Raw genomic sequence first — 6,010 nt, 5'->3', positions numbered from 1 at the left:
TCATAAGCTAGGCTTCATTTAACAGCTGCGTAGGTCTGCATCTCACTAAAAAAATAAATAAAAAAGGGCATTTTAGCTTTAGACTCACAGGTCCAGAGATACCCCGTTTTGTAAAATATAATTTATCTCGCTTTGTTTGGGTTTATGCACAGTGATTGTATTTGTAACATTATTTAAACCTATTTATAAATGTTTTATATTTGAATCTACATGTAACGGGAATTTAGATGACCGTGAGCTAGATGCTTTTATTGAATGTGCATAGTGCGTTAGACAAGAACTTGGAAACGGATTCCAAGTTTCCATAGAAAAAATAAATAGAATCTGCAACCATTAAATCTTCAAGACAAGCACATTAAATGCTCTTTTTCCATACAGTCAAGAATCCCACTAATCTCCAAGAGGCCTTCCGATATAGCGTAAGGCAGGTGAAGGTGCCAGTTGACTAAAATTTGAACCTTTAGCCCATTGCTCAGCTATTTAACACTCTTGAGTTACATCAAACAAGCCTTAACCCTTTTCAGAACAGAAACGCCGACAGTGAAAGCAAATGCACATTATATATGCACATTATATATGGGTGCATTTATCACGCAATAAGCTCATTATTTCAGGCAGGCATGCTTTTAAACGCCATAGGGGTGAATGGTGACATCTGTACAATTATTTTCCGTAATGAATGCAGAATAATGCACAGATCACCTAGTGCAATCAGGGGGTACTCATTTCAGGAAGAAACTGGTTGCAGTCTCCCTGAGATTAGTGGAAGCCACTTAGGACTGAAACTCCCACGAATCTCAGGCAGTACTGAAAAATGTATGTCCAAGTGCTGCCTACACTACCCTAACACATGACATCTTATGCTACACTATTACTAAACATTAACTGCTAGAGTACCACCTACACTATCACGAAATATTTGTTAAAAATGACACTTTTCAATTAGAGATACTTTTCCAAGTACTGCTACCTTTATAAAAAAAAAATATATATATATATTTTTTAAAACGCAACCAAGAGATATGCATACTTCTAGCCACATTGACTTAGAAATGTTAAATTTATAAATCATTACTTATTGTGAAGTCTCCAGAAGCTGAATTACATTATTTTTTTTCATAATCTATGGATCATCACTATGTGTCATAATAGAAAATACATCATATGTACACACATGCAAATGTGGAAAGAGGGGTGTGGCAGGATCTGGGGCAATACAAATTATTCTGGGTGAATTCATGACCAAGTAATGACACCCCTAGGTAACTGAAAATGTAACTCATAATAAGTCCCAAGTATTTATTTGCACAGACTCCTTTCTAAAATATGTATTGCTGTTTGCAGACACAGTACTGGCAGTTTTACTGCTCTGGTGAACGAACACAACACACACACAAACCGTTCCCCTTAAAAAATGACACTTGGGAGGTATGCATTTGTAAATCCTCTGGATCACTTTAGTGTTTTGTTTTAATTCGATACATAAACAATTTGTGATTGTTCAACTTTATTTTAAGAATTAAGACAAATTCAAAACATCAATACTTGAGGCTGTAAACACCTGCAATAAAGAATGACGATATAGAAACTACTTTGTTCTCTAGCACAGGGGTCAGAAACCTATGGCACTCAGGGTGCCTTTGTACGGCACTCAAGGCTCCTAGAGCCAAAAGGGCACGGCCCATCAGGAGTCCTTAGTGCAAACCGAGTGATGATTGCAAATGGTGAAGGCCAATCCTCAATTTATGCATTGCAGCATTAAGAGGAAGTGATCTCAGATCACTCTATACCAGCACTGGTGAACGAAACCCTGCACTGGAGTAGAGCAGCCCCGCAGCAGCTATTGCAGCTCCTGCCCTTGACCTGTACCTGGCTAGTCACCCACACTGCTAGATAAACACAGAGCAATTACACCAGTGGGACTTAATATACTTAATTATCTAGACTCTTATGCTGGTAGGCTGGTCCCTACGAATGTATGGTTTTTAATACAGGTTTATAATGAAAAGAGTATATATCGTTCTATATAGAAATTTCAGAAATAAATGGCAGGCCAATCAAATATATGTACACGCCATGATGACACCCTAACAAAGTTATTCACTAAAATGTTTCACATTTACGGCAATAGTTGTCAAAAGGAAAATACATCTTACGGGGGGATATTTTCCCCCCATTTTGCTATTCTGACTTGAAATCAGATATTTATCATAAAATCCTAACGATGCAAAGCCTAGTGAATAATGCTGTATGGGTTGAAATAAAACAGGAAATCAAAGCATTTTGAATAGAGAATTACAAGAAGAGAAGCACTTACGGGCAATGTGATGATTTAGACTTGGAACGGCCTTTCAGTGGAAATTCTAATAGAATAGTAGAATTCAAAAATGTTTGAAATGTATGTAACTCGACCTTGAAAAAAGAATAAGCAAAATAAACTAATTCTGGATAGATTAGATGGGCCAATTGATTAACAACCATCATAAGAAGAGCCAAATATTGCGGGAATGTAAATATGTATTTAAAGCCAGATTACGACAACAATTGCTTGTGAAACGTAGGATTTGTAATATTTTGGGTTGCCTTCTTTGTAAACAAAGGCAACGTGTCCAGCCATTGCTGTAACTAACATATATCAAAACTTTATTAAACTACTCCAACATTGAAAAACAATTATTTTGTACAAGGATATTAATGAGTCAGTCATGGCAGTTCATTAGTAATGCAGGCAATAGAATATTCTCACTGGGGCGACTCAGTTTGTGACCAAAACACAATCCAAAACATAATTCACATACCAGATCTCTGTAAAGAGAGCATCATTTGCATCTATTGCCTTTATAAATATTCTTATGTTAATAAAATGTTATAAAATTACAAAAAAAGTATCTAAATGTTTTACGTGGAACAAAAATAAAAACATTTACAGAACACCGACTAATTGTAAAAACTTGCTTCCTCATCCAGCAATGACAGACAACTGCCATCTGTTTTCTCCTGGTTAAAGGGACACTAAAGTCACCAGAACATTACAGCTCGATTTAGTGGTTCTTGTGTCTAAAACATGTCTCTGCAAGCTTTTCAATGTAAATGTTGCTATTTCAAAGAAAAAGCAGTGTTTACATTGCTGACTAGTTACATCTCTTGTGGCAGTCACTCAGACGGCCACTAGTGATGCTTCCTAGTTTAGTGTCTCCACGCTCTGCATTGAGGCACTGAATGCTCTGCATAGAGCTGTATTGATTCAATTCATCTCAAAGAGCAGATGCTGATTGGCGGAGCGCGGTATTTTGCAGCACAAATAGCCTTCCAATGCTTTCCTATAGGAACACATTTTGGCTGATTATTTCAGCCGTGGAGTCAGGGCCAGACACACCTAGACCAGCACGGCGATGGAGAAAAGGTGAATAAAACAACTTTCTTACTCAACAGAGAGGGGGCCCGACCCTAAACAATTAGTCCAACACTATAGTGTTAGAAATACAGGTTTCTATTCCGAATACTATAGTGTTCCTTTAATGTAAAACTGTAAGCTTTCTATGCAATGATTATCAAGACAAGAGTCAATAGAGGAGATTTCTCAAACCGTATTGTTGTAAAAATGGTGGCATGTACGAAAAGTGGGTCACTTACAATGGAAACTGTTAAAACAAGAAGTCTTTGCATCAATTTTCACAACACGGCACTATGTTAATTCTCCCTCATAATGACTTGCAGAAAAATAAACTTGATTTAGACTTCTGTATAATGGAGTATCATATTTAGACATGATCTCACTTTACAAAAATAAGAGTATCAGTCATAGGCTTGCATTGGATTGTGAGTGGCTCTATATAATGTCTATTGGCTTCTCAGGTATATGCTCATCAAACTGTATTAAACCGTTATAAAAAAATAAAAAAAGTATCCAAATGAACCAGCAATTAAGTGTCATAATTTTGACTATCGTTGGAAATAAAATGTTAAATCTGATACAGCCTTGTTCTATATTACTTTGCAATAAATATATAAAAAGTTGACGGTTTTCAGTTAATCTCTTGGCTTACTCCTAACTACACGGGACAGCTATCTTTAGCCTTCTTTGGTCAGAATATTCCCTCATCTGTTAATGCCATGCACATTATGGAGGCTAAAACTGCCCTGGAGTGCATATTTGAGATACCCACATGATGTCAGGATTTGTAAACCCATATTACCTCTTGATGATCTGCATGAATTTTGGCCTGATAAGCAGTGCTTCTGACCAAAGAAAACTTAAACATGGCTGGTCCCATTAACCCCTTAAGGACAGGTCATGATTCCCTTTTAATCCAGAAGTTTGGCCCTTAAGGGGTTAAGGAGGCAAGAGTTGGAAAATGCAATAATTAAAAAAAAAAAAAAAAAAAGTGTTGTCTTATCTACATGCACTGAAAAATGCTACACACAAAGGCTATAATATATATAATTTTTTTTTCCTAATTGTCAAAATCCCCTTAATAGCATATCAATAGTGCAAAAGACTGATTCACAATTTTGAAGTTACACAACAAAAACGCAAAGAAATCATGTGGTCAATAAACCCAAATTGCTGGCATCCCACCAAAGAGATGGCTTAAGAGAAAGAAAAGAAAAACCCAAAAATATATATATCAACAAGCAAACTAAGAGGGTGAGAGGAGTGGATCAAAAGAATTAGATTAGTAATCGGTGGTATCTTGAGCAACGGGGAATCTCCTGATAGGATTCTGTACATACATTACCAGCTGGTTTCTATTGATGATTTATTTTGCTAGTGGAAAGGGTGAACCTGAGTTTTAGGTAGGAAGTCAACACTGGAAACAAGTTTTTGAGCATTCAAATTTGAATTGTACCAAGAAAAGTCTAGCCGTGCCAAACAAAAGTTGCTCTTTAAACAAGGAAATTTAAAAATTGTTGGATTGCTTATAAACTTGCAGCACCGTTTTGAGGGCAAAAGCTAAAAGGATCCTAAGGAGTCAAATGTCATTGACTGTATAGAGGTAAAATACTAAAAATGTCATACTTAGAAGGAGGATGAGGTGGACAAAGGATAAAGACAAAATTACCAAGGCTTAAAAAGACTGAATTTGTGGTCATGTCAAAAATTTGATTAAGTTCAACATTTTTTTTTTTTTTTGGCATTTCCAGCTAGTATCGAAGTTGAATGACCATGGGACCAGTTGAATGTCTCCAAAAGAAGAAGGAAGTATAAAATATGAGTTTTATAAGATTTCCTGACATGTGGGTGCCAGTAGGGTTTTTGTTAAACGTATGTGTGCTTTTAAAAGGTCAAAATTGTTTAAAGGGACACTCCAGGCACCCAGACCACTTCTGCTCATTGGAGTGGTCTGGGTGCCAACTCCCACTACTCCTAACCCTGCAAGTGTAATTATTGCAGTTTTTTTATAAACTGCAATAATTACCTTGCAGGGTTAACTCCACCTCTAGTGGCTGTCTGCTAGACAGCCACTAGAGAGAACTTCCTGCTTCATAGCACAGGAAACCTGTGCTAGAGCGTCGCTGGACATCCTCACGCTGTGTGAGGACCTCCAGTGTCGCTCAAATCCCCATAGGAAAGCATTGAAATTCGTTTTCAATGCTTTCCTACGGGCAGCGCTAATGCGCATGCGCATTGCCGCGCATTAGGTCTCCTCGGCCGGTGGGCGGGATCAGTCTCGCCCACCGGACGACGCAATACAGAGGAGGAGCATTGCGGAGGAGGAGACAGAGGCGAGGGACATCGCCGCTGCCTCAGGTAAGTCACTGAAGGGGTTTTCACCCCTTCAGTAACTGGGGATTGGTGGGTGGGAGGGAGAGGGACCCTCGAGTGCCAAGAAAACGGATCGTTTTCCTGGCACTGGAGTTTCCCTTTAAGTGTGATAAGTGTGTAGATCACTGGGTGATTGCAGTGGATAAGTCAGTCTTATCCTGGATTAATAAATGGTAAGATGGAAGTATGAAAGGGGTCAGTTAGTTATGATTGAGATAAAGGTGAGCACATGTGATGGGTGCA

General features: G+C 38.0%; 1 protein-coding gene across 6 annotated transcripts in view; it reads right to left on the bottom strand.

Annotated features, from left to right (window-relative positions):
• The window catches only part of RALGPS2 (Ral GEF with PH domain and SH3 binding motif 2), a 199,989-nt gene that overhangs the window by 69,862 nt on the left and 124,117 nt on the right, over window positions 1-6,010 (bottom strand). The window lies entirely within an intron of this gene.

This window comes from Pelobates fuscus, chromosome 7 (genome assembly GCF_036172605.1).
Source record: "Pelobates fuscus isolate aPelFus1 chromosome 7, aPelFus1.pri, whole genome shotgun sequence".
Lineage (NCBI taxonomy): Eukaryota > Metazoa > Chordata > Amphibia > Anura > Pelobatidae > Pelobates > Pelobates fuscus.
Note: the sequence above shows the minus strand (reverse complement) of the source record. Positions and strands in the feature narration are given on the sequence as shown.